We start from the raw sequence: 20,999 nt of genomic DNA on the forward strand, positions 1-20,999 counted from the left end.
GCAAACAGCTGGGCTTTTTGCAAAAGCTATCATTACAGCAGCCTACAGGCATGAGAGCTGCACTCCAAATCACTGATGGAAGCCCAACTAGTCGAGTCGGAGCTTGAGATGAGATTGCATTGGGGATGGGAGTACAGGGGAGGGGGGGTATGGTGGCTATTAGATGATAAACACACAGAAGCACACATCTGTGCACACAAACATGTACAGAAGCGCATGACATGAAACAATACAGGTGCCTGTGTTTCATCTTCATTTAGGCTGTCGGTCTCACACCAGTTAGGTCTCTCACAGTCTCTCAAAGACACATACACACAGTAGTGACTAATCACCCATCTGGAGCAGCCATTCCCAGGTCTGGATGACAAAGCGCCCATGCCCACAAATATAGGCTAATGCCCTTCTCAACAAAAGGCTTAGGCTGCATTACAGCCAAACAGACAGGTCTAAAGAGAGGGTGGGGGGGTAGCATATGACCTGGCTCAGACAAGCATGAACAGGGGACGAAGCAAGTGACATCACAGATAAGGGTGATGCACTTAGGCTAGCTACTAGTGGCTACATGGAGTTGACAAGTCTGTACGTGCACTTGATTTAAATAGCAGCTCCCTGAGTCAAGGGCAGGGAGAGGGCAGAGCCAAAACAGTAACAAAAAGCCATTTCAATGTGACTAGGCTAGTTTGTGAAGTGAACAATCCAGTGTGGCTTACCCACAGGGCTTTGCTGAAACCCTCTCGTCGCTAAATATTAGTGCGTTAGCAGTGGCAGGTGCTAGCCATGCCCTCTTGGAGCAGTCCGTGGGGTAGGGCTTATCCTCCATATGCCTCAACGACTGTGGAGAACTGTTTCCCCAGCAGAGGCTTGTTGCTGGCTGGCATGATCCAGGTAAGTCTCCTAGTTGTGACGGGCCTGATGCAACCAAAGCCAGGTTCAGAATGTGGGATAAGGTTGGATCAGAGCCAGGAGCCATTAGCGAGCAGTGTCTGACACAACAGGCAGAACACAACATTTTCAAAAGGCGTAGAAGGACTTGAACAGAGCCGTGGTGAAGAGTGCTAGGCAGCTGTTTCATTCAGGCCCTCTGATAACAACCCCCTGTCCAGATTGGCTACTGCAGACAGGGCAGAGGATCGCAAGGCAGCACGAATACAAATCACTTCTTCGATAGTCTACACTGAGCTAAGCAAACCCTAGTGCACTGGCATTCTCTTATTCATTTCTTAGCTGATCAAGCCTCTTGTGATTCAATGCATGCTGCTGTAAAGAATTTTAATGTACTTGCATGCATTTAGATTAATGTGCATCCTTACAAAAGAGCATATGACAGTATGGTTAATAAGCAGAAAACACTTAAGCTATCAGGAAGGCCCAGCAGTACGAACAGACAAAGATCTAGCTAATGGCACTCGCCATATAATTTACGGTACAGCTCCTAGCCATAAGCTGAATCACACACTGACTCCAAAGAAGAGAAGAAGGGACAGTTTCATTTCTCAAGAGATAACATCCTAAGAATACTTTCCAGGGGACGAGTTTTTGCTTTCAATCTCCACTGTGAATAAGGAAACGACAAGTGCATCAATTATGAGTGTTGGAAATGAAAACTCAAGTTATTTAATTCTCTTTTTCCACTTTGTGCTTGGATATAATTACCAAATAAAGCTTGTGAGCAATGTAACTAACAAATGGAGGCATGTAAACCCAACAGCACAGGCCTTTTATTCTGTTTTGTGTTTTGCAAAAAAAATCTTGACAATAGGAGTTTCCTTTTAACTATAAATCTGTAGATTTAAAATACTGGTGGGAGACCATCCGGCTTTGAGTGGTGCTTGATCTTAACAATCAGACACAGATCCAAGTGGACTGTCCTCTGCAAGCACACCTATCACATACTGACCATTGTAATCACCCAAAAACAACAAGCCTTTACATCTGTGACTGAGGCTCAGTCCCATTAAAAACCCATCACACCCACTACCGCCACGCTACGCTTACTGCGCACAAAACCTATTGCTATAATTGGCTCCAGTGCACCCATTTCCAACTCTGGACGGGCCAACCGGAAAATGCAACAAAAAAAAACTGCAGTACCTGGAAGAGATCCAAACTCTGGTCATGTCTCAGTGACAATCAAGCATGACAAATTATTTCCAAAACATGCGGACTGTTTCAATCAGACGGGCGGAAAATAAGGGATGAAATAGAAAAAAGAAGAGGTGAAACAAAACATTGTTCATTGCTTGCTTCAGGAGGCTAAGGGTGATGGCACACCTCCAGATGAACACACACACTCCATCATCCCACATAAACACACAGAAAGGTGCGGTTGTGAAGCGGATCTGTTGTTTCACAGCGACCGCAGTGAGGGCCACAACCATGTCATTACCCCAGCCAGTGAAAAAGAGGAATCCCAGAGCCTGGCATGCTGAACCTTGCGGTAGAGTTGAGAGCGTGTTTGTTTGAGGGTGTTTGCCAATGAGAGAAAGATAAACAGAAATGGGGAAGAGTTAGACTGTGAATGTGTATGAAAGTGTGACTGAATGAAGTGTGTGTGCATGGAGGTGATTTTGTGTCATCAAGGCTCAGCTCTAGTTTGAGCGAGCGCCGTGGAGATGTTTGTCATACCAGAACGAGGAGCGTGTCTGGACTGGGATGAGACTGAGAGAAAATGCTAGCGGTGTCCTAAGGCTCTCCGATTTAAAAAAAAAAAAAAAAAAACTCCCCTCTCTCTTCAACAGAACACACTTAAAGACTGACTTGCAAACTCATGATTTGAGGGAAGGGGGAGCTTAAGGCCACTCATTAATACAAAAACAGAAAAAAAAAAAAAAATCACAAATGAGAGCAAAGGGCAGGAGAGGAAGTTATTTATGGAAAATAAAGTGTAATTTATAAGCAAAGTAACTAATCATCACCAGCAAGAGACAATAGAAACTCACAATCAGTCATAATTGTTTCTTGGGTGTGACATGACTACAGATAAAGAAAAACTATAATTGATATTCTGAACCGACTTTTGTTAATTAAAGCACTGATTATTCTGCTAAACAGACTTCGACAACCAGAGGCACAGCACTGCCCTTTAGAAAAGGCACTTGCACAGCGTTAAACTGAATTCCTTTGAGGCCTATGTTTTTGGCAGCGCTGTTGTCGGTGGATCAGGACGTTCAATGATATGTAAACAAACACAAAAATGGGAGAGCAGTTTGCACACGAGACAATCCACAAACCAAGCATTTTTATTTGTTTTCTCCAATAAATGTCAAGCTTTATTAATTGATTGAGCCGGAGAGGGACAGAGACTGGGAACAGAGAGAGAGGCAGCGGAAGCTATGAAGCAGTGTGTGGACTATTGTAATTTCATCCCTCTCTGCTCTCGGGGGAAATTGATGCCAAAACCTTACACCAACAGAGAGAGAGAGAGATTATATATATATATATATATATATATATATATATATATATATATATATATATATATATATATATATATATATTTGTAGCGCATGATTTCCCTCATTAATCGCAATTAATCACATTGTTATATGCAAAATCCAATAATGAATTCAAAAGTTAAATGTTCTGCCAAATGAACAAAAGTGCCATAACATTTGTTCTGCAAACACTTAACATCAGCATTTTGTTTATACAGTAGCAGATAAATAAAATATTTAGTGTAAATCTCACCTTAAACAATGTAATCAAAGCAAATACAAAATTAAAGCTTATTGCCACTGCCAGGGTATTCATGTTATCCTGTTTGTTATATATATCCTGCAGTCTGTAGCTATCCACTTCGCTATGGCATTTGTTAGCTTCTCTTGCCTTTGTTTATCTATACTTCTCCCACACGCTGCATCTAACGTAGTCTGCCGACGCGCCACTGTTTGTTTCGTTGAATGATTTGCTGGTATCAACTGTGTGTATTGCATTTAGGTGAAATTTCAGACTGGAAGTACTCCGGTGATTAGGGCTGGGCAATATATCGATATTATATCAAAATCGTGATATGAGACTAGATATCGTCTTAGATTTTGGATATCGTAATATCGTGATATGACATAGGTGTTGTCTTTTACTGGTTTTAAAGGCTGCATTACAGTAAAGTGATGTACTTTTCTGATCTTACCAGACTGTTCTAGCTGTTCTGTTATTTGCCTTTTCCCTACTTAGACATTATGTCCACTTTACTGATGATTATTTATCTAAAATCTAAGTTTGAAGATATTTTGTTAAAGCACCAATTGTCAACCCTAGAATATCGTGATATCTGATTTTCTCCCTATCGCCCAGCCCTACCGGTGATAAGAAAATTCAACTTTGCAGTGGTTGCAGTTGGTTCTGTCGACTACGCCATCTGGAAGAACTTTAAAATTAAAATGGCCATGTAAAAGTTCCGTACCCTTCTCCATCTTTGTTGGTTTGTTTATCCGCCAATCCTTTTCTTTTCCGGTTCCTGCAAGTGCGGCAGCAGTCAGCACAGACTTTCACAAAATAAAAGCCTGTGAGCAACAGACTTTTACAAAATAAAAGCCTGTGAGCAACAGACTTTTACAATAATAAAAGAAATAATAAAAACTGCGTTAATGCGCAATAAAATTATTGTCGGCATTAATTAATTAATGAGTTAACGCGTTAACTTGCCCAGATAGACAGACATAACCTCAACTCTGAAAAACTCCGTACAGCAACAAAAATAAGCCTAAAAGTGATCTAAATCCTAACGTAGAAAATGTTTACAGAAAGTAGCCTGTATTTACTACAGCATATCTGTGGACTGAAGGGTTTGTGGCTTAGGTTGGACAATGAACAAAAGGGGACCTTGGCTTACCGAGAGCCTGGTCTGGGCATATAGGGGAGGCAGTTGAGGACAGCACACTTAATAGAAGTGACAGTCAGCAGATACGCGCCAGTCCCCTCTACCCGCAATCGCTTCTGCTGCCTCCTCCTCCTCTGGCGGCCCCGGAAAAGAAAAGGAAAATAACCCCCCCCCCCATCTTCAGATTACATACAATACACACTAACATTCCAGGAGAGAGGGAGGGGAGGGGTGGAATGGGGGAAGTGAATAGACAGGGAGTGCTGCCAGGTCCTACATTTAGATAGTGTGGTTATCAGCGGGAAAAGGGGAGAGAGAAACAAAGAGGAAGTTTACTGGCGTTGTTTTATCTGGAAGGGCATTAAACTGAGAGGCACACAGGGGACGAGACAGCGAGAGTAAAGAGAAAGACCATTCAGAGGAGAGAAACTGTCCAAAGTCAGGCAACCTTCAGAAGCGTCCTGTCTCTCTAACTCACAGTCACACACAGACACTTTGCCCTTGGCTGAAAGTCATCCCTAGTTCATGGTTGCTGGCTTTGATAGGAGTCTGGGCCCTGAACGAGTTACTAACGAACCAGAAAGCTGCTCGTCGGGTGATTGGTGCAGCTTGATGTGCAGCGAGAGAGGCTGTCACTGGGATGGAAACTGAATGTGGCCTTTGATAAAACACTCAAAGAGGGATAAAAACAGAACGGGAAGTAGGCAGCCCATTAGGCCACGATAGAAAGAAGGGGAAATAGAGAGGGCCAGACGACGAGGACTTGTGGTAAATCCGTGGCCCAGTGTGTTGTCCTTGACCCTGTCAGATGGGGCTGAGGCCTGCGGTGAGAAAGAGTGTTGGGCACACTGCCCCCCAGATGTGGGCTGGAGAAGGATGAGAGGCATGTCGATGAGGGGGACCCTCCCACCCCCCCGCACACACACACACACACACAGCACCAAGGCAGTCTGCTGGAGCCCACTAATCAGAGAACTTAGCCGCTGACCTCTCCACAGGCTCTATACCTTTTAATGAGATCCATGCCTTTGATTCGTCTAGCCGCCTGGAGGGAGAGGCAGATCACGATTCACGATAAGTTCAGACACACACACAAACTTTGCCAACTGTAGATGGACTTTCACATCCACACACTGCTGTGAACACAAAGACACAAGAGATGTACACAGTTGAAATAATGAGCACTTTGTAATCCACAAAGGCCAAGGGCTCTCATGCGTGTTCATGCATGCACAGAGGAAGTGGATACACAACAATGGACTAGAACAAGCACGGACGAAGAACTGACTAAAGCAAACTAATCAGCACACACAAGGACACACAGACATAAACTGAGCCCAGCTCAAGGACACAACACCCACCTTGTTAAGAGGCCGAGGGAGGTAAAGGTGAGATTGGATCCAGACATGCTTGCTCACAGATAGAATTGAATTATTGATCAGCCAACCGATTGTGTTATGAGGAATTCATGGATTCATGCCTGGGCTGTCCAGCTCCCTAAGGCTGAAAGACAAACTGTTTGTGGACTCACTGTACATGTATATATTTGCGTGTCTGTGTGCATGTGTGCTGGGGAAGCAGGTTGCACTGGTCGAAGTTTGAATTATTTTCTGTGGGCGGAGTGGGCAGTGTGAGCTCACACTTAGACAAGACAGAACAAACAGTGAATCGATCAAGCTGGCTGGGGTGATGCATACAAAAGGAAGGCCTCACCCTCGCTGCGCTGAGAGAGCTTTAACTGCTCACACACAGAGTGGCTTTTTTCATTGGCACTCAGGCAACTCTTAATACCACCAATGGACAGAGAGGAAATGGGATTTTTATTCGTCTGAGCTCTGAGGGTGGTCTGCTGCTGCTAATAATGCACTGAAATACAGGGCCTTGCTTAGCTCGGGTTCCGTTTCTAACATCAACATCAGCCAACATGAGGTTCATGCCATTAGACAAAGGTAGGACTATATTCTGTCATGAGGCTGTGGTACTTAAAAAGCCTGTTTAACCCAGAAACCTTTCAACACTTCCTTAATGGTGATCCCCACCATGGGGAACTGGACATCATGACCGGATGTTTTTTTGCACTGCATAATTCTTTCCAAGGCTTAACCTAGTTCTTCTTCAAAAAAATAAAAATAAAAAGTCTGTAGCCAGGTTGTGCTGCTCTAGGCCTGAGCTTAATACAGTACAGACACAACACCATAACTACTGTCTGAAATGGTAACCTTACTGATAGATGAAAAGACACAGCTTTATGGTCACACGCGTGGAGCCACAATATCAATATTTCAAGGACACTATAGGACCAGGAGAAGATGTGGTCAGGCCTAAAAAGGATCCTGTGGATCACAACACTGCAGACGTACTGTAGATGAAATACCAGGTTACTTTAAACCAGTTTAATCAGATTTCCCATACAGAAAAAAAGACACTTGGAATTACACCATATTTAATCTCCCTTGTTTTTGGTAATTAGGACTTGTTTTCTTTACATCTTGTGTGCAGAAATGATGTGCTGTTTTAGCACGCTGCTCAATGGGGCTAATGCTTTCTTTTCAAGTCGGAAGGTGAAGAGACACATAAGGACCCAACGGGACCAAGTTGTAAGTTCATTTTTTTTTCCATTACCCAAAGAGAAGACAAACTCCACATGACTAATTGAACAACAGACACAGAGGAATGCGTGATGACATCCTGACGGCAGACAAAAACTGGGACTGGAAGTGAAACAGAACGGAGCCTGGTTAAAAATAAAAACACTGGCTAAGGGAGGCAGAGGAGGAGAGACATGTCAGTGGAAATGTAGTGTAGATCTCAACATGGAGGATTACAGAGAGATCTTAATGGAAGTCTGAAGTGGTGGATAAATGGCTACTCCGGTCTGGTCACGCCACCAGTAAACAAGCAGCGCCACACTGACCAAGCCTCTTCCACCCCACTTTGCTTCAATCTGTTATTGGAAAGCTCCACACTTCTCCTCCATATTCAATTGAAAGAGGATAAAAGTAGAAGGGGAAAATATCTCCTGGTGAGACTTGTGTGATTTGGGGATCCAATTTGGCAGCCTGTAACTGCAGCTTGTTTTCAGAGAATGCACCGGCGAGCAGCATTAGGCTGTTCGCAATGTGTGTAGAGAAAAAAGACAAGGTCTTGGTAATAAGGTTCTCTAACCCGAGCAGCAGATCTACTCTGGCTAATGACTGTAATTAAAGAGCCCAGCTCCACGGAGGGATCAATGACGTGGGATCAGCCCAGACAGGACGTGGAATAGACGTAGCTACAGCAGAAGGAAGCGACCACAGGGCTGAGTTTAAAAACTTACAGGCTGTACAAATGGGAGGCTGAGTGCCATGCTAGCATATGTTATAAAGGGCCTGTAAATATTTAGGCATTCTTACAGGGGCATGTGGCTGCGAGTCTGATGTAATTTCTCCTAGGCCTGTCATTTGCTTTAGTTAGAGGCTGAAAACCGAGTGTGGAGCAACTGTAAACACAGATCTGTGAAAAGGGGAATACTGGGAAACAGTGTCACAGGACAAAAATAAACCATGCAAGAAGCGCAAGTTATCTGTATGACCATCACATGTCTGACCCAATGTATACAGATTAGGGAAGAGGGTGGAAAATTGCAGATGCCATGTCTACGTGATTTGCAGACACCAGCATAAAATATATCTAACAACTTCCTTTTTGCATATAAAGTTGAGAGGGGAAACCAAAACTGCTGCCCAGATGAGTCAGTGAGGAATAATGCATGTCATCACAGGCGCGTGAATAGGAGAGTGAGGCTGGGGGGCAAGCGCAGACACCCAAGACATAGAGCTATGATGACACCTCCACAGATCTGCATTTCAGAAGACAGCTCTGAGCCCCAGGCAGGTTTGAAGCACCAGGATTAATATCCACCTAGACTAGAGACACACTAAGTAAAAAAAAAAAAAAGAAACAAGAGATTCAACAGAAGTTACTGCGAGCAAGAGAATGGAGAGAGGACAGAGAGAGACTCTGTCCTGCTTAAAGGGAACTAGACAGTATGTTCAGAGATGGAAATGTTAACATAAACCGAAACTTATAAACACATGGGCAGTGGGTACCACATTGCTCCAGCAGCACAAGGGGCATGGTTGGCTAATCAGGCATAGCTGAAATTCCTGTTAGATCACGACCAAGCCAGGGAGGTATACACTTCTACAGATCTTTATTTAGTGTGATACAATGCCCCCAACTCAACAAGGTCAATGCCAAAGTAAAAGCCTGACTCATACCAACGCCCTACATGAGCCTGCTATCCAAAAAAAGTATGCAACAAAATGTGACAACGCTCACCTTCAGACTGCATTTTTTCCACTGTTTTATTACCATTTATGCCTAGTTTATATATATATATATATATATATATATATATCTTAAAAAGATCTATCTATCTATCTATCTATATATATCTATCTCTATCTATCTATATATATCTATCTCTATATCTATATATATATATATATATATCTATATATATATATATATATATATATATATATCTTAAAAAGATCTATCTTATCTACCTTAGAAAATCCCACCTCAAGACAACAGCAACTATGACCAGTGGTCACTACAAAATGTCAGCCTCTAAGGTTAAGGCAGTATCTTTGGCAGTGTTATTACTACTGCTGCCGAGACTACTGCCACAGTAAAATGGTCTGTCAGTTTACAGATGAGAGGCAACAGAGCCAGTGGCATTTAACTAGATTCTCAGTTAACTTTAACAATTGCTGTATGAACAGATTTTAATAGGTCCCTTTTGGATCATAGGCTACTGAAAGGCTGCAATACCCACCTCATTTAACAGAGACAAGGACATGACACTGACAAAGAAATTATTTCATTTTCATAATACCATTTCATTATGAACTTTAATGAAGGCAGAAAGTCTTGCCTACAGTATATACTTTGTTATCTCCAGCTTACTAAAAACACAAGTATAGAAAGTACCGGTTTGTGTAATGTGGAGCTGAATGACAAACATCTTAACAGTTATATGTGAACTGCTTTACGCTTTCATTTCATTCATTCAGCATTAGATTTTTTGCAAAGACATAATGACCAACAGCAATTGAGGGCTAAAAGAGGCCTGAAGGCTTCACACTGGCAGTGGCAAGGACAGGTGTGTCTCATTTTTTGCCTGCAAAACCTTGCCTAATGCCTAATTTCTAATTTTGATTGAAACAGACAAGCAAGAGACAGACACCCAACCTCCAGCAGCACTGCCACCCCCATGTCCATTTCCAGCTGCCAGCAGGTTTCAGTAGATGCCAGAGATAACAAGGACAGCATATTTCCTCAAGATCCAATTTTGCTATATTTCTATTTTAGAACACATTCTGCCTACAGAATTTGTATTAGTTTCTAAATGTTATTAAATTATGGAGGTTTATATTTTTAAGACAACTGCTAAAAAATTCAACACCTAAATACAAAATGGAAAACAGTTTTCCAAAAATGTACAGAACTCAACTATATGAGGTGCAAATCTCTTCTATGAAGTTACACTCTCACAGACCATCCCTCTAGGTCTTCCTCAGTTTGCCACACTATCTTCCCTCTTTGCACTCTCAGGTTGGTGTGACCTTCATCTCCAGCTGCCGCCAGTGCACTGACCCTTCATGCATCTGTCACCCACCAGTCCTGGCTGAGGCTCACATTCAGTACTACATAATTAATCGCCCAGTGTGCATACAAAAAAATTAAAAAGAAGAGGGCCAATACTTGACTACCATATTAACATAAACCAGCTGGACATCATATTAGCTGTAAAGCAGAGGTGATAATTAAAAATGATCTTGGCAGGAGTAAATTGGTCAGTTTGAGGATTAACTGTGAAATGACTTGGATAAAAATGAATTGCACCCTCTGGTGCCTTAGCTCGGATTAAATGGCACTCAACATGGAGCAACTCTCACTGCTGAACAAAAAGTGCAGTGAAAATGCATTACAGGTGGAATAAGTAGCTCCACACAGTTTCCATTATTCCTCAGCTACTGTAAGTCCATTTCAAACCCAAATCTCTTTGAGAAAGATATATCAGCTCACTGCCAAATCCTGCACAGGCTCCCACAATTTGCACAGAAATAAAGCGTTGACTCATCTTCAATATGTTAAAGTCTGAGAGATCTGCGAGTCGTCTTTTCATCATGAAGCAAAAGGACCAGGACTACACATCAGCCAGTCACATTACACTGATTGAAGCAGACACAACCAACTTGCCTCTGAAATGTTTAAATAGATGGCATTTTGATAGCAATACGTGCCAGACTCAATTACCAAAGCAAAAAATAAATTAGCTCCTTGCTCTCTTTTCTGCTGCCAATACAAGTATTGAGAAGAAAGCCTTGGACTGAGATTTCCCAGGACAGGAATCAAGGTGACCACTCACTCTCATCATTGCTGATTAGTTTTCAGATACCTGCTTCTGTGCTGTCTAGCTGCAATGGCTGGCTGGGGCTGAACGTTTGCCAATAGCCCGAGCTGGTTGACATGCCTCCAGTGAGCAGGTAGCTTAAAAAGCCTCTGCGATATTCTGTGTCTGTGTGTCAGCCTGTCAGTTCAGCCGTCATAGGGAAGTGGGCGAAGGGAAGTTGAGGCATATTGTGTATCCATCAATAGTGTTCAGTCCTCAGCTATGCAACCTCGTGTTTGCTGACAGCCAACACCACACAAAATGCCTTTTGAACAGCAATGGAGATCATGTATTCCTCTGGGCTAACTTTTTATTCTCTGAAGTTGCCACCTACCTCTCTAAAACTCATGTCATGTCTCTCTCGCTTTAAAAATAATAAGAACATTCTACCCACAACCTCTCAACCGAGCAATTAAGGCAGCTCCCTCCCCATGTGAATCATTTATCTCTTTCACGAGTGTGAGCATGTTTACAATATTCATCATGCTCCTCTTACTCATGCTTCAAGCCCTGAAAGTGTGGGGAAGAGTCACAGAACGGTTAAAAGGTAGATGCGAGGACAGCAGCGGAGGGAAAACCAGCATGAGTTGACAGCTGCATGGAGAAGTAAGCCGCGATGGGTTGAGTGCATGGTGTGGTTGGTCATGTACATGGGATGAAAGACAGTGAGGGTTGAGGACGTGTTAAGGTTGTTTTTAAGAGGTAAAAGTACACCCTGCTGAGCTGAACTTGACCATAATATCTGGGGCTGAAGTGCTTGGCTTGGAAGCCTGTGGACAGACTAGGTTAAACTCTGAATTGCAGTTAATTAGCTGCACGGGGGGGTGCATTGGTTGCCATCTTCTTCCACAGAGCCCATCCTCATAGCCTGCTGCTGGGGGAGTAAGCATGACAATTAGCATGATCACATCTCATAGGCCTGCCATTCATCAGCTTTGTTATCTCTGATCTCTAAACACAGAAGGGGAGAAGTGTTGAGTGGTGAGGGTGGCAAGGGTTTGGCTTGTGAAGTACAAACAATGCCACAATCGGAGTGAGAGGGTGGGGTAAAGAAAGGAACACTGTTGAGGGGAAGGTTTAGGGCAAGGCCATGAAATCCAAGGGCAAAAGGTAGGAACTGTAAAACCCGCCGGAAATAACATCAGAAGTCCACCTCACCATGACGTCCCTTCATCATAAGATAATCCTCAAGACATAAAAAGACAAGCCTATCTCTTATCTGAAGCAAATCTCTATTCCCCAGATTCTAAAGCCATCCAACTGCAAGCGGACATGCCCTTCACGCATCTGCCCACACTCCCCTTGCGTCTATGTACTTTAGATAAACAAGAGGAACACGGTATTGCATATGGGTCTCTCTCATGTGCGCCACACCTATTTCATGACTAATAACTTTACGAAGTCCATTCCACAGTGGGGAAATGTTGGTCAAACAGTGCCTACTAGTCAGTGGATGTAGGTCTAACAGACCTTGCAATATGATGAGGATTTATATTACATCATGTTTTTAGTAGGGACAGGAAAAAAGAAGATTAACTAGTCATTTAAAATGAACCACTTTTGCGATGAACCAACAACATACTCTATTCATGTATCAGTTTGTTTAGTGCTGTTTTTCTGTTTGCAGGCTGCAGACAGAAGGCATGGGATTGCTTGTTGCTTGCGAGGATTATGGTTTTATTTCAAAATGAAAATGACAGAAGTCAATAATCCAAATGCAAAGAAAACAAAAGCGACTGGGGGTGATTTTAAATTCATTTGACCTTAAAAATATTGCAATGCTCGTTGAAATGAGGAGAGGACAGTTTAAACTATATGAGAAAACCGCAACACAAAAAGGACAGAATGAACTTCAGCTCACCCAAAACATGTAGGAACTTAACAGCTGAGGGCTTTGACTTTCAGTTGGTCAGAGGCTATTTTACTGGATCCAGAAATAATTGGAGTGGATCTCACCACAAAGTTTCATTTCCAGAGCTGGCAGCCCATTACCAAAAAAAGGGTATTCGTGAAAATGCCTGCTTTGTTTGTTATTTTCTCTGTTTCCATTGTATTACAGAGTTTGCTTTTGGGATTGTTTTGCAGAATCCTGAAACATTAACATGACCTGGATGAGAAATGTCTCATATTCACTTGCCCTAAAAAGAGCATCTATGATGAAGAAGTGTGGTACGCTCGTCTTTTTCACCCTTGCGGGGAGCAGGAGAAAACATTTATCACCACTCTCCTCTGTGCAGATAAGGTGTCTCTATTTATTCAGAGTGGAAGAGATAAACCCTGAATGAAGCATTGTGGGGCAGAGAGAGAGGAAAGAGAGCGAGAGAGAAATTGTAAAAAGAGGGAAAAGACAAGGAAGCAACTTAGTTTTCAATTGCTTGTGTGTCCATGTGAGCAGATGGCATCTTTTGAAAAACCATCCCTGCTCAGTCAGGAGACAGGAGGCTGACCTCCTGCTCTAACCCCCTTCCAGCCACCACCAGCCACCTTTCCTGCCTCCATGTGCCCCCTGCCCGCACTAATCCATTCCCACTACGAGACTGCTTGTGTAATGTTATCTAATATGAATAATCCCCTGGAGATGGAGCATCCTATGTACTGTAGGCCTGTGCACACGGGGAGGAAGATGGCTGGGGCTGTGAATATAAATGGACGATTTAGAATGACAACAAGGCGGTACAGTGGTCGGAGTAGGGCCGCGCCAGGGACTGAAAGATACAGACAGACAGACAGAAATGCACAGGAGATTCAACAAGGACATGAATAGTGCTTCTGTCTCCTTGTTCTCTACAAGAAAGGGAGGAAAAAGGAAAAGCAAAGAAAAGGCAATGCTCACTACTACTTGTGTCCTCTCAGCGGTTGATGTACAGCCTACTGTCCAGAGGTGAGGAACACAGTTCACATGCCCATTTCTTACTGACATTGCCTGTGTGTAGGGGACAGACGGCTCCTTGTGAGGTGACTGGGCAGATGCTGTGGCTGCAATGCTACTGAGATGAAATGGTTTAGGGAAGAGCATGTCTACAGGGGGCTTTATTTCCTCTCTCTAAACACACAGCTGTTGAGTTTAACAGTAGAACAACTTTGCAACTAGACATGACAACTAATAAGCGTTTCAATTACACATTGTATCATTCCTGAACAATAACACTGCCGGAGATATGAGTCCAGTCTTTTTAAAAGAAGTATTTCAAAAGCATTTCATTATTATTATTATTATTATTATTATTATTATTATTATTATTATTATACTTCGGTTGTTTATTCAGCATGTGTTTGCAGTGGACATATAGGAAATACGATAGGCTACTTTGGAGTTACACGATAAAAACAAAGCGATAAATAAAACAGTAACGTGTAGGGCAACGTACGTTATTAGGCTGTGTACGGTTTACGCTCCCATGCCATATCGATGGTGCGTATGATAGCCTATCAAAACTTGGAGCTCATACGCACCAGGGTTTGAAATTGATACTATGGTTAAATGCTAAGGCAAATAGTCCCAACCCCGCTTTGCTGGGATAGCTTCCCCGGAACTCACCTTGGAGGAAAAACAGCGAAGCGAGTAGTTGCAAAACGCGAACAGTCCAGATATTGAAGAGCCCTCTGGTGAAATAGTAAAAAAAAAAAAAAAAAAAAAGAAAAAGAAAGAAGTCCGTAATCAAGTTCACATTTTACTCTCCTCACACGTCCCGTGAGAGGTTTCAGAAAGGCACTATTCCGAAGAAAACACTGGCTACCAGGTTGACCAATGTGTCAATTCCTGTTGAAAGGCGACCCGGGCAACTCCTCAACAAAAGACTCTGGGTACGATATCAGGGACTTTCTCCACGCCCAGGTGCCGAGTCATTTGGCAGTTTCCAGGTGTGTCTGTGTGTGAGTGTCCAGGAGCCGCGGCTCAGTTGGCAGCAACTACAACACACCTGTGGGATCCGCTCACGCGTTCGCCTTGACTGTCATAGCGTTTGAAAACCCGGGAGGTTGTAGCTACGAGGGAGGAGAGGAAAAAAAAAAGAGAGAGAGAGAGAGAGGCGCGATCGGGTACGGAAAGGAATGAATCCCCTCCCTCCCCACACTCAGCGCCGGCAAAGCCTATAGGAGACAGACAGCAGGCGGAAAGTAGTAGAAGAAGAGAGTGGTGAAAGAGAAACAAGTTGTGTTGTCTGTTCGCCGACGCACCGAAATATTTCTGCGTGCTGTGGGAGCGGTTTTCAGCCCCGCGCGCTGTGGTTCCCAAAGTGTCTGCGTGGGGGTGCTTCCTCCAGGTCATTCCGGGCAAAATAAGGAATGTTCACAAGTAGGCTAATGGTTTTAGTTTCACTAACGTTCCCGCCGTTTCATTGAAGGTAGGCTTACTCACAACATTGAAACCACCCTACAGCATGTGTCTATTCATAAACAGTCTCGTGGTTTACTCGGGACAATCAACAGACGTCACCGTGGACAGCTTCACTAAAATTTGCTTTTGGAAGGAAACCGCTCCCAGTAAAAACTGTTGACAGGAGGACTGTCAATTATCCAGAGAAAGACACATTTCTGTTTCAGATGTCATGTTTGATCCTGAGCATCACCAACGAGCAGAAGCCTCAGGAGCAGGAAGCTCAATTTTAACCAAATAAATCCAAAACTCAACTTTATCACAATTCTTGACCAAAAACTGCCCCATGATGATTAAATGTCATGTAAACTAATACCATCACTATTATCATCTCTGGCTTTACTTTTATGTTCCAGTGTTTGTGCTGTTACGATAATATATAGTAGGTCCTATAATTGGAGTTGTATTGTTTTGTTGTTTCCCTTTATTTTAAAAATAAGGTTTCATTTAAAATTGTGCAATTTATCTAAAATCCCACATTGAGACAATAATTGCAAATTAGCTGTCACTTGTGCCAACGAATCTGTTATATTTTAAGTGGCTGAATGTAACGATGTTAACTGCACATTTATGGTCTATCAAATAAACAGCTAAATAAAACATAAATAAACCATTGATAGGCCTATTGCATGCATATGAACACAGATTAATGGAATGGAAAGGGAATTCGGGGACATTGCATGGTTTAAAAATACTATCAAGAGCAACCACTCCTCATTTATTTATATTTCACTGAGCCCCATTTGACTATGTCCTTACAAGAGCTGTATTAGTGGTCATTATAACATAAATTATTGGTGTGCTACCTTGGCTGCTGAATCGTTAATCACAAGAGGTATAATTTTGAAGCTTTTAGTCAAGCTAAGTTTTAGAAAGTGCAACAATCTTTCATTTCCACGTGAATGTCTAACAAGCTTTGAATCAGCCATATGTTTAGGTCTTTTTTAGTAAGAAATTCACAGATTTTTTGACTCATTCTTGCAGCTAGGAGCTAAAAGTTGATTTCAGATATGGGCCATATGTGTGTAAGTACTAATCAAGCGTGATTGGCTCTATCATCACACAAGAGGTTATATGAATAGCTTATTTTTGCCTTAGAGCCTAATATCATATAACACAGCAATTTGGATTCATGGGTCCGTGTCATGCCTTGTTGTGTGGCTGGGTGTCTGTTTTGTGAGTGATTTATAGGCAAATTAGGGTGTCTGTTTGGGGAGATGTGCTGCCTTTGCCCAGTGGGCCCTGGAGCGAAGACCGGAGACTGCGTGGGTGTGAGTCAGCCCCTAACTGCTGACACAGGGACAGAGCTGGCAGAGATTCACAGAGCAAGATGGGGAGATGGCTTTCACAGGTCCTCACATTGACTGATGAGATCAAGGAGAAACTAGGCCAAGCCAGACAAGTGTCGGGCAAACAGACACCCAGACATAGAGTGAGAGAGACAAACACTTCCCAATCACAAACAGAGCTGGGAGAGTGGAAAGTGGCGGGGTAGAGCCAAGTTGTTTTGGGTCTGACTTCAATATGTCCAAACCTGTTTGTCTAAAGAGTAATGAGGATGCTGAGTCTTGGAACATGCTAGCCCAGGGGATGTCCGTAGCCAGGAGAGGCCAAGTCAAAGCTCTCTAAATTCAATAAAGTGGAAAAGAAGTTCACTTTGTTCTACTAGATAGCCTGACTGTGATGACATTTTGATCAATGTGCCTATACCTTTTCCTGCAGCTTGCCTTTATGTTGCTTGAATAGTGATGATCTGTTATCATACCACAGTCAAACAGCACCATTTGTCATACAGTGTCCCTCAGCAGGTCCAGACTGTAAAATGTTTTGACTTTGAACACATTATAAAACCTAATTTATGATACAGCGTTTCAATTGTCCATAATGATGTAGTGGTCATATCAGATTCAAGGTTCATAGTTCAGTGTCTGTTTGCCATGTGGATAGACTGCCCTCTGTTGGTGGCAGTTTGTATTGTTTCATCAACTAACAATCTCATTAACAAACAGGAGCGTAACGCACCTATTCAGCATTTATAGACTCTTAAACATTTAATACATGTTTATAACATGCTAAAATGTAGTTGTGTGCCGCTATAAGGACATTTTTAAGTGTTTATTAATGTACAGTATTATGAAAACATATTGATACAACTGAATTGTGTGTACAGTGTGTACAACAAATGTACAACAAATGTACAAAATAACACAAATACATACACAACATAATACAATGCAACAACAGCTATAGGTAAATCAACACCTGTCTGATTTGCAGATATTAAGACTATGGTTATTTTTTTCATAGTCACATTAACAGATATTGTACACAAAGGCATTGATACATGCCTTGTTTCTGAATTGTGTTTGTGATTAAGGTAAGTAGCATTTTCACACATGAAGTTTTGAATGAATTATAAGCACATAATCTAATATGATAAGGAATTGTGTGTAAGATAAGTAAATAGTTATGAAGTGCACACATCATTAGCAAGTCCATTAGGTCACTGAGGCTTGTCTGAGCATCTTTAACCATGTAACTCATTCCCAATGCTATTGCAAAATATGATATATATTTATAGATATTACATTCAAGCGTAAATAGTATGGGTTACATTCTGGGAGCAATTTGGGTATTTTTTTACTACAGCAAGCTTATGCTTTTCAAATGCATTCATTACTAACTAAGCAACATACAACTTTCACAGTTGAAGTTGTGTTAATCGTATGACATTTGATTAATAACATACACCCGTTGGTCTTGTCTTTCATACAGAAAATGCATTAAAGTCCCATCCCTGCATTTATTTTGTTTTATTTTGGGGGCAATTTGGCCTTCAATTGATAGGATGGTTGTAGACAGGAAAGGGGGAGAGAGAAGGGGGAAGACATGCAGCAGGGCACCTCATCTCTGCATTTATTTAAAGCTCTATGCATCTAATCTAGTTAAATCTAATGTTAAATAATACAAAAAATATATATACAATAAATAGTTGTATTAATCCTCACATTCTCACAATTGGACCCTTTGTTTGTGCTCTTCCTATGCATCTGTGTTGTCAGTATCTATCAGTCTTGCTATTTATCATATCACCAGGTGAAGGTTGTCAGATGTACTGTAGTGACAAACCTAAAGATGCAGAGATAACAGATGGAGCAGCTCACAGACACAGGAAACTGTCATGGTGGGGAATGATAAAGGTGTGAAGAAAGACTCAACGGGGAGACAGAGGAAGGATATTTACAGTGTAAGGAACACTTTAATTTGAATGGCTTCCTGACCTAGCTAAGTGCGCCTCCCGCTGTCAATATGACTTATATGTAATTACAGAGGAAGGGAGGGATGTGTGAGCGGCCGAGCGATGGCTACTATATGCAGGGCTCTGATTCTCCGCAAAGGCATGTGCGACAAGGAGACATCAGGTTTGGCATAAAACGGACTGACAGGCTTATGGTGCCATTCTGATTCAGTCTGGGAATAACCACAAACTGGGAATAGCAGGGTGGCAGCAGTGTGTGGGTTGGTGTGAACAGTCTGCAAGCGTGTGTGTCAGAGCAAAAAGAAAGACAGAATATTTGAAGAAGATTGATGTTTGAAGATGCTAGTTGGGTGTAGATTAAACATGCCAACAATTTAAATGTATAATGTATATACGTATTGCTGTGTGGCATTGAGGAGTGATACTAAAATACTAATGTAGCACTGTGACCTTGAGGTTTAGGGAGAAACTAAAAAGGCACCATGAGCGACATTTGTCTTCTCTTATCAGATGTCCCCTGAGCTGTCATTTTACTCAAGAAAAATGTCATTGTTTTCCTCTCCCTGCTCATAACACAATCTAATCACAGTTTGCCCAGCTCATCCTGTATTGTCCAGGTGGCCCCACTCTGAGAGGTAACAGAGGGACTCTCAGCATCAATAAATGCCTTTAACCAGGCTGATGTGATGTAGCACAGATTACACAAGGGCCTGTGTGCATCCAACTACACTCATGTAAACAAATACACACCTGCTTGCATGCACACATTTCTACCCAAAGTGTGCACCATATCCATTCCCTACTGAGCCAGTAATATCTAATTCAAAGAGGTTGTTTGTCCTTGACAATGCCTGTAAATGTGTGATTATGGGGAGAAATCTGAACTGTGTGGTCTAAGCTGGATCAGCCTAGTTGGCACAAGTGCAGTCTAGAGACTTTACTGACAAGCTTACATTTCCCCCCAAACCAAAACAGTCTTACTTGACCTATATGAGCTGCTCCATATGGTGTAAAATAGGTTAGATTGTGACCCAAGTATAACATCGATTCTTTTCTTTTTTTCATGCCTGTGATTGATGGTTCAGGGTGAAAATAGCTCTCAACATGTTGAAGACTATGGCAGCCCACTGAGTCCCTTTTGGATGGCACGGTATTCTGTGGGCTGCCCAGCAGCCTGTGCTGAATGGCGAAGACAGCTAGGCCATCTGTTAAACTCTATTTTCATCTCCAACCAACAGGGAGAGACACAGCCCAAAGGGACTTCAACTGCTCTCACAGAGTCGTATTTGTTCAACAGGTCAAGTCTAAGCCTTGCAGTGCAGGACCACCAAACCAGATCTCATTTATGGCACAGCCCAGGTTATTACAATACCCCACATATCACTTGACTGGGCAGAGCTGGTGATAAAGGAGAAATCGTTAATACAAAAAAATAATCAGGTGCCACAGAGAATTAGAAGAGATTATTACTGTCACAGTACAAATGACCATAACCCAATGTGCTCTCAAATGCTTTTTGAGCCAGGTTAAAAAGGATCATCGTGTAATGTGTTTCACTGGTTGAGAAAAGAGAAATTTGTTGGGCTTTCCAGGTGAGGATGAAACAGAGGCTGGCAGGATTCATTTGAGATTACTTGGTGCAAACATGGTGTAATCCCCTTATCTGCGTACTTACCTGTCTCTGGCAGTGAGCCAAGCCTACCTCTATGAACCTCATTGGCTTGACATTCTGGCAGGAGCAAATCCCTGTCTAATGTGTCAGCCCAGGCAGCTTTAACACCTGGCACGCCAATGCTTATCTGCTGAGCACCCAAAAGCACCTGCATTATCCCACTGAAGCTTTAACAACAAGTGAAATGGCTTTTAAATTACAGTTTGTGTCATACACCACAAACAAAGTGTGCAAAGTGCATACCATTACTATGGGGTTATGGCCTGATCAAAATAGCCTACATGTATAGACACCCCCCATTGAAGCATCCTTTCTCCTGGTGGTTGGTCTGTATTAAGGTTTTTAAATTAATGAATATGCTCTAGCCCCTGTTGCTATTACTGAGTTATTATATTCTCTTTTCAAACAATAATCTTAGAACTTGTTTTAATT

The 20,999-nt window shown here is 42.3% G+C and overlaps 1 protein-coding gene across 1 annotated transcript in view; it reads right to left on the reverse strand.

The window, feature by feature from the left end:
- The window catches only part of plxnb2b (plexin b2b), a 123,056-nt gene extending 107,650 nt beyond the window's left edge, over positions 1–15,406 (reverse strand). Inside the window, exon 1 of the mRNA XM_039807941.1 lies at positions 14,800–15,406. The gene's annotated coding sequence lies outside the window, so the exon portion shown is untranslated. The remainder of the gene's footprint in view (positions 1–14,799) is intronic.
- Between the last annotated feature and the right edge of the window lie 5,593 nt (positions 15,407–20,999).

This window comes from Perca fluviatilis, chromosome 8, assembly GCF_010015445.1.
Source record: "Perca fluviatilis chromosome 8, GENO_Pfluv_1.0, whole genome shotgun sequence".
NCBI classification, from domain to species: Eukaryota; Metazoa; Chordata; class Actinopteri; order Perciformes; family Percidae; genus Perca; species Perca fluviatilis.